Source organism: Grampus griseus (assembly GCF_964374135.1).
Source record: "Grampus griseus genome assembly, chromosome: 4".
In the NCBI taxonomy this organism is placed as follows: Eukaryota; Metazoa; Chordata; class Mammalia; order Artiodactyla; family Delphinidae; genus Grampus; species Grampus griseus.
In genome coordinates this window covers 79,882,684-79,895,791 of record NC_138997.1, presented here as the reverse complement: position 1 = coordinate 79,895,791, position 13,108 = coordinate 79,882,684, and positions in this window count along the sequence as shown.

The window sequence follows — 13,108 nt, the reverse complement described above, 5'->3', positions numbered from 1 at the left end:
AGCCCACGCACCGCAACGAAGAGTAGCCCCCGCTCGCCGCAACTGGAGAAAGCCCGCACACAGCAACAAAGACACAACGCAGCCAAAAATAAATAAATAAATGAACTTAAAAATAAAATAAAATAAAATGGGCTAATATTTGTATCTTCTTTGTTGGGTCATTGGGGAGACTGAATGCAATGTTTCTCTAAGCACAATATGCATACAGTTTTTCTGGTGATACATTTTTTAATGTAATAATTAAGCCACATATAGATAACTATCACGCCAAACGTGTCATTTCACAGGTCATATTGCTTAGGGCAAGGCTAAGTTAAAAAAAAAAAAGCAATCCAATTTAAGTCTATTTTGATAAAATATTAAACGTGTGATGTGGAGATGGCAAAACGTGGTGGGAGGGAACCCTGGGCCAGTGTGAAAGCTGCTGGGAAGTGACTCCTTCCTCACTCCTCCTGGTTAAGGAGGGCTACTTTGGACAAAGAAAACCTGGGAGACCCAGGTTGAATGGGAAGGCTGGGTTACTCCGGGGCCCTGGAGTTAGCTGCCCTGTGGAGTCCCTGGAATTTCACCTCCCACTGCTGCCCTCTCTTGGTCGTGGGCTGGCTCCAGTGTCCTGAGTACAAGTCAAAGTTGACCCAGGGCGATCTAGCACCCAGCACCCATGCACTGCCCTTTCTGGCCCCTTTCTCACCTCTTCTCACACTGCTTCCGAAACTCCCCCACCCCCATCAGTCCCACCCCACCTTGGCCTACCCACCCCAGTGTCACTGTCTCCCCCAGATAGTCACAACAACTGCCCTTTCCCAGACTCCTTACAAATCAGCAGAGGACCTTCTGATTCTCAGGTGTGAACCACCAATGAGCTTAGCTTTCCCAGGCGACATTTGTTTTAAAAGAGGAACTGGTTTAAACTAAATGAAGTCAAATTGACAAGAAGTGCAGTGGCTGTATTTTGGGGATGGGGATCCTTCTTTGGCTCTCACCTTTCTTTATGAAACATACCCTTCTCTTTAAGTAGGCATCTAGGTCCAGGAAATGAAATCCTTTCATTTCTTTCCAAGAAATTCTACAAGCTTTCAAAATAGTTTTACTGCTGGTGTAAGAGTTACATTATTTTGCTTGAGACTAACAACCCGAAATAACACTGGTTTAAAAAAGATTTTAAAATATTTCTCTCTTATGTAAATAGAGGCAACCCAGGGCTGGTATGGTGGGTCCCTGAACACCAGGTTCCTTCTATTTTGTTTTTTCACCCTCTTCAGTGTGTGGCTTCCACCTTGTGGCCCAAGATGGCTGCTCCAGCTCCAGATCTTGGGTCGTCATTCCAGTCACTGGTCAGGAAGGACGGTCCAGAGAAGGGTACCCTCTAGTCCTTTAAAGCACTCACCACCTTCCTTTACATCTTGCTGGCCAGGACTCGGAAGTGAATTCATCGTAAAGCATACTAGTAAATGTGACATTTTTTCCTGAGCAGCCTATGCCCTGCTAACATTTGGTATTTTATTACTGAAGAATGGGAGACTGGGTTTTGGAGGCAATTAACATCTCTTCCATAAGCCTATTCCTAGGGTTGTGAGAAATGTTCAGACCCAAGTAGGAATGGATCCCAGGACTAAAATTAGGCTCTCACATTTCTCTTCTGCCATTGTGAAAATGCCACTGGTGCAAGGGACAATGCTTTAGACCACAGCCAGGTCACCGAGGGTCTAGTTCCAGCTCTGCTGCTAGCCAATGTCATGGCCTTGAGAGAGAAGTCTAACATTCCAGGGCCTCAGTTTCTCTAAAATAAGGTTACATAATTTGATCTCCAGGGTCCCTTCCTGCTCTAATATTATGATTTCATATAACAGTGTCTTGATGTCTGTAACCAAGCAGTTAAATAGAAAATAACATATGCTTTTTTCTTTTGTCTGTGATCATTAAATGCTGTGGGTAACTAAGGGTAGATTACCAATTGTTGGCCCCCAGGTATCCTTTTTTTTTGGCGGGGGGTGCGGTACGCGGGCCTCTCACTGTTGCGGCCTCTCCCGTTGCGGAGCACAGGCTCCAGACGCGCAGGCTCAGCGGCCATGGCTCACGGACCCAGCCGCTCCGTGGCATGTGGGATCTTCCCAGACCAGGGCACGAACCCCTGTCCCCTGCATCGTCAGGCGGACTCTCAACCACTGCGCCACCAGGGAAGCCGCCCAGGTATCCTTTTAACCTTGTCATCCTTCCACAAGACTCCTTCCTGCAGGAACTAGCTTGAGATGGAGTTGCTGGCCAGGAGACCCACTTTATTTTCCATTGAGTTTTGGAAGCTGGAGGGCTAAAGCCACCGACAAGGAAATTCATGGTTGTAAAGTTTCTGTTTATATCCGGTAGTAGTGGCTGCAATTGCCCATCTCAAACCGCTGGGACAGGAAGCATATGCAGCCAATTGATAAAGAGGGTATCTGCTGTAAGCACGCTAATCTTGAGGAAATGGGGATCTCAAGGCACCTGGATTAGCCACAGACCAGAAAGGGGCCCTTTTAGTGTTCCTTTCAGTTGCTAAGACACACGCTATGTTTGAAAAAACACCTCCTTCACCACCCAGATGGAGAAAAACATAAGCTGCCATTGCTTAACTGCCTTACAAATAACCAACCAACACTAGCATCTGTGCCTTAATACATGGCCAATCTGCAAACAAAAATGCCACCTTGTCTGCTTCTTGGGGCCAGAAAGTGGACCAGTTCACTGGCTGGTCACCAGGGCTATGAGATATTACTTTTCTAGCTCTGTGTGACATAGTGGATGAGCTATACATGGCGGCAGGAAGAGGACAAAATTGCAGATCCAACCAGGAAATGAGGCACCAGTCTACATGCCTGTTGGACCGTCAGCCCCAGGGAGCCTGCTCCTGATTTGAGAGAAACTCCCCAGAGACTGGCCTGTCTCATGAGGAGGACGGGCACTCCCACATGTAGCATCTGGAATCACATCTTCCTTTTGACTAGGATGAAGACTCAGGGTTAGGAAGACAACTTTGCATCTTTGGTGAGCAGGACTCTAAGAGGGGCCAGCAACACTTCTCTTCCGTTTGGACCTACATATCTGTGTGAAGCGTCTCTTCCTGCAATGACAATCCTTAAAATCAACCACTGAAATAAGCTGAACCCCAGAATAACTGTAATAGAAGATGTTAAGCTAATATTTTTAAATATAATGAAGCATACTCAATCACATTGCTCTTATCAAAAGAGTAAAATGGGGCTTCCCTGGTGGCACAGTGGTTGAGAGTCCGCCTGCCGATGCAGGGGACACGGGTTCGTGCCCCGGTCTGGAATCCCACGTGCTGCGGAGCGGCTGGGCCCGTGGGCCATGGCCGCTGAGCCTGCGCGTCCAGAGCCTGTGCTCCGCAACGGGAGAGGCCACAACAGTGAGAGGTCCGCGTACCGCAAAAGAACAAACAAAAGAAAAACCACAATGAGGGACTTCTCTGGTGGTCCAGTGGGTAAGAATCTGCCTTCCAATGCAGGGCACGCAGGTTCGATCCCTGGTCGGGGAACTAAGATCCCACGTGCTGCGGGGCGACTAAGCCCGCCCCCCACTACTAGAGAAGCCCATGCGCCGCAACAAAGAGCCCGCGCGCTGCAACGAAGCGAAGACCCAGCATAGCCAAAATAAAAACAAACAATAAACAACAACAAAAAACTCACAATGAGATGTCAGTTCACGCCTCTTAGGATGTTATTTCAAAAAGACAATAGGTAACAAATGCTGGAGTGGATGTGGAGAAAAAGGAACGCTTGGGCACTGTTGGTGGGAATATAAACTGGTGCAACCACTATGGAAAACAGCATGGAGATTCCTTAAGAAATTCAAAATAGAACTACTGTATGATTCAGCAATCCCACTCCTGGGTATATATCCAAAGGAAATGAAATCATTATCTCAAAGAGATATCTGAACTCCCATGTTCATTGCAGTATTATTCACAATAGCCAAGTTATGGAAACAACCTAAGCGTCTGTTGATGGATGAGTGGATAAAGAAAATGTGATATATACATATATATATGGATTATTATTATTATTGAATATTATTCAACCTTTAAAAAGAAGGAAATCCTGCTATTTCCAGATTCATCCCAGGTATTATGCTAAGTAAAATAAGCCAGACAGAGACAACATGGTATCACTTATATATGGAATCAAATAAATAAATAAATAAGGTCTCAGAAACAGAGGGTAGAATTGTGGTTGCCAGAGCCTGGGGAGTAGGGGAAATAGGGGAGGGATTAGTAAAAGAGTAGCGACTTTAGGTTTAAAAAAAAAAGAACAAAAACAGAAATTCTGGAGACCTCCGTAGACCATAATACTAATTCCAGGGGTAGAGCTGTTGCTTTTGTCACCATCTGTTCCCTCTGCCAGCAAAGGTATGACGTGAGTGTAGCAGTGAAGATTCAGATCCACCACTGCGAGCCCAGCTCACTGAATATATAAGAAGTTCTGTTCACAACAAATAAGTGATAGTACGTCATCTAGTGGAATATTATCAACTCCTAAAAAGAATAGATCAATTTAGGTTGATGTAGAAAGATGTCCAAGATACAATAAGTGAAAAAAGCAAGTGGTAGAACAATGTACAGTGTCAAATAAACAAACAATATATATGTTCTTCTATATTCATAGAAAATTTCTGGTAGCAGTGGTTACCTCTAGGAAATGGTACTAGACAGAACAGAGACAGAAATTTATGTTTTAATGTACTGTTTAAATCTTTTTTAAAAAATCATAAATAGGGAGTTCCCTGGCGGTCCAGTGGTTGGGACTTTCATGGCTGAGGGTCCAGGTTCGATCCCTGGTCTGGGGAGCTGGGATCCCACAGGCCACACAGTGGAGCCTAAATAAATAAATAAATAGGGCTTCCCTGGTGGCACAGTGGTTAAGAATCCACTTGCCAATGCAGGAGACATGGGTTCGAGCCCTGGTCTGGGAAGATCCCACATGCCACGGAGCACACAACTGCTGAAGCCCCGGGTGCCCTAGAGCCTGTGCTCTGCAACAAGAGAAGCCACCGCAGTGAGAAGCCGGCGCACCACAACGAAGAGCAGCCCCCACTCGCCGCAACTAGAGAAAGCCCACACGCAGCAACAAAGACCCAATGCAGCCAAAAATAAATAAATAAATTTATAAAAATAAACAAACAAATAATAAACCATAAAAGATTCAATTTTTTTTTTAGGTTCAATATTTTTAAAAAAGGTTTTAAAATGATCAGGCTTCTTGAAACTCCTTTTATGATTTTATCCTAAGGAAATACACAGTAAATGTTTTATACTAAGATGATCATGACAACATTTATTTTAATGGTGTAAGACTGGAAATAACCTAAATGTCTAGCATGAAGAGAATGGTTAAGTAAATAATGGAAAATGGACTGTAATATAATGCAGTCATTTAAAAAACAAATTTTCTGAAAATTTTAGCCAGATGGGGAAAGGCTGACACTATGTTAAGTGGAAAAAAGCAAGTTGCTCTGTGTAAATTCAGTATTGTATCAATGACGTTACAAATGCATAGGAAAAAAATAGCCTGGAAGAAATATTCCCAAATGACAAGAGTGATTGCCTCTGATAGTAAGATTATGGGGGATTTTTCTCTTTCTGGACCTTTATATTTTCATATTCTTTTCAATTTTTGTGCAATGAGCATGCGTTATTTTGTAATGTGGGAGAAAAAGAAAGTAAAATACTGAGAAAACCATTACATGCATTCCTGGCATGAGTCAGGAACTGAATTTTCATGTTTAAATTAGCTTCAGAAACACAGGAGTGGTTTCTAGGCAACCTGCTTGGGAAATCATGTTCCTTTCCATTGTTGCTGGAGTGTGCATGAGTGTCTCAAAGAAAATGTAAGAGATGAACCCTTGCGAAAGCGGTCTCCTTCAAGGAAAAACAAGCTTTGTCACCGGGGCTTGAGTAATTGTGACCCCAGTCACATAGGGATCTGAGATATTTTGGGGTTTTTTTCTGACGAATGAGTGCTTGATTTTAATGAGGATTGCCATAGGTAAGTAGAGTAGGATAGCTATTCAAGTCTCTGCAAATGGTGTGGGAAATTGGGGTAGGGGGTGGGGGTGGGGAACAGGAGCCCAAACCAATAACCCCAGGTAGATGGCTTTCCTAAGAATCCAGGGCTGTGGATTCAGACAGTGGTGAGGCTTTACAAGATGGATTGCAGCGCAAGATGCGAAAAGATTGCCTCGTCATCCGGTGAGCCATTTACCGTCATTATAGACAATCCTGCTGAGCCAAAGGGCTTTTAATCAGGAGGAAACACTGAAAAATGGAACCAGAGCTAAGAAACCCTTGGCCCATCAGACTGGGCTGAGTCAAGAATGCTTTTTTAGCTTTAAGGGAGCCATGTTCTTTACAAAGAGTTTGTACAAGATGCAGAAAGTACTGTTCTCAGCCCACAATGTATGCTTTGTGGACCTCAACTACATTTTTCAGCAAGAAAACAAAAGGCGTTCTGCCTGCTAAATGGGATCAGAGCTCGGTTTCTTGCTCCTACACCCCCTAGTGGTTGCCTTTTGTAATTACAAAAATTAAGTGAGGAAGTAAATAGCAGGCATTTGGGGTAAGGAGAGCAGTTGACTAAGGGTTAGTGCCTTTGACCTTGGCTCCCTCTAGATTTCATCAAAGCTCAAGGGGGAAGCTGTGGCCTCAAGAGGTACAGATGCACTTCCTAATAGAAGGTGGGACCGGAGGGCAGGAATCCTCCACAGAGGATGTTAAGAGCTTATTTTGTCTCCAAACTTGTGAACCCATGTCCTGAATTCCACCTAGTTGTGGTCCACTGGGTCTGGCCACCTCTCCTTTAAAGTGACAGATACCTGGAGGGTAAAGGAAGAGGGGGACTAATATTTACCTACCCTTCCTCATGTGGTAGCCCTTGAGGGCAAGACCCTTTTCTTTCTGTCTTTGTACTCCAGGGCTTAGCACATGTGTTTGTGTGAAATGCTTGTGGTCTTGAATGCTATATGTAGCCCATGAGGTAGATAATACTACCCTTGTTTTTCCAGTGAGGAAACTAAAGTGCAGACACGTTCAAGAATGCCTGAGATATCTATCTAATAAATAGCAGAATAGAAATTCAAACCCCAAGTTCCAAAGGACCTGCTCTTTTCTTTCTACCAAGATGCCCCCTCCTGACACCTCATGCCGTCTGTCTTGCTGGTCCAAATTGTCAGGTGAAAGCCCCACTGTCTCTCTCCTTTGAGTCAGTCCACCCTGGGGGGCCAATGTCTTCCTTCTTCTCTGAACTTCTCATTTGTCAGTGAGTCACCCCTTTAACTCTCTTACTATCATTCAACTTTCCTCAGAAGTTTGCTTTTTTCTCCAAACAGTCCATAAGCATCTTGAAGGACGGGGTAATATATTAATTTTTCTGTAAACTCTCTGCCCAGCATTCAGTAAATATTTGCGGGAAGAGTGAATTTAACAGCAGAGTGTTGGTCAAAATATACCTCCCAGGGCCTGTTTGTACTAGGAAACTAGCAAAAAATTTTCATTTTTATCTGAAAACATTTATTCTCATCAAAAACACCTAATTAAGTGACTTTTTACCCCCCAGCGAGGGGCTTGCAACCTAAGATAAATTAAATGCAGATCTCTTTCTCTAGGAGCTTAGAATCTTGAGCACATACATAACTGGGCTGTTACAGCACTGGATTTGGGTCAAAGGTGGAATCTAAATTCACTTAGACTCTTCTGTTCTAACTGGAATCTTTTGGTTCCCAGGACAAATACAGGGTCCTGCTCTGACAAGCTGGGACACTGACGGACCTGGGAACAAGTAGCTGGCTTCCCTGCCAGATGTATTTATCGCATTATGTACTGCAATATACCCAGGTTTGTTTCATCTTCCTCCTACGGCTGCCCTCCAGGGAGCCATGCCTGGTACAGGTACATGCACAGTAAGATTAAGACCCAAAGCACTCAGCTCCCACTGTCCTCCCACAGGTGACATCAGACAGTGCCAGTCCTCAGGGGAAGCAGGCCAAGACTGCCAGGGGCAAGTGTGATGTGGGAGGATGTCAACTGTTATATATTTCATGAACATTTACTGGGCACCTCTTTTATGCCAGACACTGGGGATATGGTGACAAATGGGGCATTTTAGAGGTGCTCAGTCTCGTTGCAGGGGCAAACATGTAAACAAACGATTGGCTACATATTAGAATAGAAGTGCTTACGAGAAACCTCAAGAATACAGAGGAAATAGTACAGAATTCTGCCCCAGGAGGTTGGAAAAATCTGCATTGATTAGGTGACTCTCAAAATGTCTTGAAAGAGAAGTTGTTCACTGGTTGGCAAAGGCGGGATGAGTGTTCCAGGCCCAGGGAACAGTATGTACAAGAGCAAGGAGGCAGAAGGAGTGTAGGAAATCCACCTTGCTATGAACGCTACACGGAGATGGCCCGAGATGAGTCTGGTGGGGAAGGCGCTGAGAATATGAAGGTTCTCATCTATTTAGGGTGGGGCTCTGGCTCCGTCCTATGGGTGATGGGGGAACCTGGAAGGATTTCAAACCACAGGGGGTATAACACAGATTTCTAAATATCTACATAATGTGAGGGCAGGACTAGAGGAGGCAGAGCCTGAAGTAGAGGGACCAGCGCGAGGCTGGCAATCACAGAAATCCAGGCCATACTACTCTGTGCCAGGAGAGATAAGAGAGGCCATGTGGCCTTAGCTGATGGGACTGATGAAGCCTGGTGACAGATGGGCTGTGGTGGTTTGCTGGGGGGAGTCTAGGACACTCCCAGTTTTGGCATGGGCAGATGGGAATGGTGGCCCCATTCACCAAAATCAGGAACACACAGCTGGGGTCGGAGAAGAAGGTCAGGGGAGCGGGTGAGTTACATTTTGGCCATGTCTAAAATTGCATGTGGGATGTCCAAGCAGAGCTGCATAGTAAGTGGTTGGTATGTGGGAGTCTGAGCTCCAGGAAGACGCTGGTTTCTGAGGGAAGAAGGCTGGATCAGGCTTCTCTCTCTGCAGACATTCAATAAACATTGTTTTGAGAAGCTAATTAATGATTACAGGGCACTGGGAAAACAGAACGATGTTGCAATGTAAATGTGGATGCTCTTACAGTAATGGACTGGTGGTTGCAGAAAAGCTCAGGCTAAATAACACTAATTTTTTCCAGCTATAAATAGACCTTCTTCTGCAGTTGGGGTTTTCAATTCCACAGTGAAAAGAAATGCAGCAGTGGAAGTGAGAAAGAGGGGCAGAGAGATGGCATCTCGTGCCTACTGGGTACACATGTTAGCAAGGTCCAGCCACAGTGGATAAGGCAGGGATCTGATCTGGTGCCAAAGAGCTTAGAGCCTAATATCATAGGTTCAAGTACTGATTCCTCAACTAACTGGTTAGGTGTCTGTAATAGAGTATCAGATGTGTAGTAGATGTTTACTAACTGCTTTTAGAGATACAGTCACAGTTTTAAGCTCCTTCAAATCTCAGAACAGCCTCATGGTAGGTCCTTTATTGGGCTTCTTTTGGGGATGAGTAAACTGAACACAGAGAGTTTAAGTGACTTACCCAAGGCCACTCAGCTAAAAAGTGGCAGTTCCAAGATTTGAACCCAGACAGTCTGGGGCCAGAGTCCTTTCAGAGGCAATTAACTACTGTGTTATGCTGCCTTGCCATGTAAAAAAGTGCTTTGCAGAACTTTCAATTTCTTATCACTGCATGGATTTTGTGAAGGGAAAGTTGCATAATTTACATTAAGGCTTAAATCATAGGTAAATGTTTTCACTGTGTTCTCCCATAATTGTTCCTTCAAGGAAGCAGTGTTCAATGATTTGTCCCAGATCTTCTTTTCGGAGAAAGCTCTAGGGGTTCCTGTCATTGTGTGACTTTGTGTTCGCAGACCACAGAAGTCTCCCTGACCAGCATTACCATTCAGCAGTAGAGACCGCTGTCTATTAAATTCAGCGTAATCATAATGGTCATGGGCTCACGAGTCAGAGAGACTTTGGCTCCATCCCAGCTCTGCCACTTGGGTGTGTTACTTAAAACTCTCCAAGCCTGCTTCCTCTGTCCGTTCATGGGATAATACTAATAACTCCCTAGGGCTATGAGGATTACGAACAGTGGTAAGGAGATCATTATCTAGGGTAAGAGTCATTAAGTGCTCTAAGACACAAATAGACATGTGAAATGGGGGAAGCACACATTCTAGGAGAAGGGAACTGCAGAAGTCTTGCTTTGACAGGGAACTCGGAGTGGCTAATACACTAAAAGAATCAGCAAGGGGACTTCCCTGCTTGCGCAGTGGTTAAGAATCCACCTGCCAATGCAGGGGACACAGGTTCGATCACTGGTCCAGGAAGATCCCACATGCCACGGAGCAACTAAGCCCTTGCCCCACAGCTACTGACCCCGCATGCCTAGAGCCCGTGCTCTGCAACAAGAGAAGCCACTGCAATGAGAAGCCTGCGCATGGCAACGAAGTGTAGCCCCCACTCGCTGCAACTAGAGAAAGCCTGCGCACAGCAACGAAGATCCAATGCAGCCAGAGGAAAAAAAAAAAAAAGAATCAATGAGACTGTCTCGTAAACTTATTAAGCAATTAGCATTCTTTTAATTCTTCAACAGTCAGTATTTCTCTGTCTATAGGACGTATATAACTAACAAAGCAAAACTTATGACTTTAAGAAAATAATTTTCCCTAAACATTTAAGCATTGATTCCAAACCTAAATTAAATTCTTTCATCCATTTAATTAAAATCACAACATGACACGCTGGATTTTCATAAATGCGTCAAACGCCTTAAAAAACTGACAAAACACACACTAAGTATTGTAATGGCTACAGAAATAATCATGTACAATTTATTTAAAAATTGCTACTATCGGGCTTCCCTGGTGGTGCAGTGGTTAAGAGTCCGCCTGCCGATGCAGGGGACACGTGTTCGTGCCCCGGTCTGGCGCTGAGCGGCTGGGCCTGTGAGCCTTGGCCGCTGAGCCTGCGCGTCTGGAGCCTGTGCTCCGCAACGGGAGAGGCCACAACAGTGAGAGGCCCGCATACAGCAAAAAAAAAAAAATTGCTACTATCAAGGATTTAAGGTTGTTTGTTCTCATCTCCATTGTTAGCCATATTTTAATTCTTATTTTTATTTTATACCTTCCTGGAATTTCTATTTCTATACCAATTTATGGTGGCAATAATCATACACCTCACCCCTCCCCTACCAATACCAAAAAAAATCAGACGAGCCAAAGTTGCAGATTCTGAGTTATCACATGATTGACTCTTAGTGAGGAAACTGGACTAGCAATTCAAACCCTCACAATTAGTCTTTAGGTTGAGCCTTTTAAAGACAATCAAGTCTCATTTCTGATGTCATGGAACTTTTAAGTCCCTTTTAAGTTCCAAGGGATTCTGAGTTTTGGAGACCAGAAGCATGCATTCTTTAAAATGTTCACAATCAATATTCCCCGTCCCATAATTCAGCCATTATAATATATTGATCTGGTCTGTTGCTGTAATTGGCAACTTAGGCATGTTTTATATCTAAAGCATATGCACTATAATGATGCTCATTATAATGATAGCATCACCTAGAACCTTGCTACTTAAAGTGTGGTCCGTGGACCAGCAGCATCAGCATCCTATGGACAAAGAATCTCACTTCAGACCAGCAGGCTTAGAATCTGCATTCTAACAAGACCTCCTTCTACCTTGTGATTTGGTTGCATTTTAACATTGAGAAGCCCTAATATAAAGAATTCATCTACCTGGAGATGATGCATCAAGCCTGCAGTTGGCACTCCTCTTTGGGTCATGTAAGTCATTTATCCTCCTGAAACCCACTATTGCTCCCCCTCTTTTCTTATAGTTTGAGACTTTATTTTAACTGCTAAGATTTCTACTATATTGACTGAGAGAAGTGGGCCTGGGACTGAATCTGAGGAATCCAATATTGAAGGAGCGGGGAGATGAGGACAAGTTGCCCAGAAATCTAGGAAAAAACCAACAGAGTCATGGGAAAGGCCTTTCAAGGTCATATTTGTCAGGTTCTCTTATCACACTGAGGAGCATGTAGTAAGCCCTCCACAAACATCAGACATTGTTCCTGTTGTGATTATTAGTAGTAGTAATTAAAAAATGAAGAACAGGGCTTCCCTGGTGGCGCAGTGGTTGGGGGTCCGCCTGCCGGTGCGGGGGACGCGGGTTCGTGCCCCGGTCCGGGAGGGTGCCACATGCCGCGGAGCGGCTGGGCCCGTAGGCCGTGGCCGCTGAGCCTGCGCGTCCGGAGCCTGTTCTCCGCAACGGGAGAGGCCGCAATGGTGAGAGGCCCGCATACCGCAAAAAAAAACAAAAAAAACAAAAAATGAAGAACCGAGGCTATGTTGGACAAGTTGGGGAAACCCAAGAAGCATCATCACTGAGATTTTCCATAAGAGCAATATTTCCGGACCCTTTGAGGAAGGATCTATGGTCCCTCTAGAGTGTTGAATGAAGAAGGGCTGATTTGTAGAATAAACTCAGAAAAAAATTAAGGTCAGAGGAAATAGTCTGTTCACTGGAGTGTTTACATTTCTTTCTGAGGGCAGGGTGAGTGGTGTGAAGGGAGAGGATGATAACATGTCTAAGTAAACTGATTTTTAGCAAATGGCATGACTTTTCCACCACTTTGTTTTCTGGACCTTGGCCATAGCATTTCATGCATTTTTAAAAAACATAAGCAAATGGTTTGAATACTGTTTTCAAAATTCCCTGCCCAAAAGAAGTGAGATATCTAGTCCTACAAACCCCGTGAAGAGTTAATTCCTCTGAGACCTGATTGTGCTCTGTTAGAAATTGATCTAGCTAAGAGATGAGGACAGAATAATGCAGGAACATTCTAGAAAGTATATTGATTAGGACACACTAACTCTAATAATCTACTTCATAGCTTAAATCTATTGGTAGGCTGTAGTATCATAAGCATTTAGCTATTAGTCAGAAATCCCAGATAAACGGATGGATCTCTAAAGAGTTGGCATTTGACACTGTTACATTTCAAGCTGTTTTTTTGTGCCATCTCTTTAGAGCTGGTTAAAAACCAGATTTCGTTTAT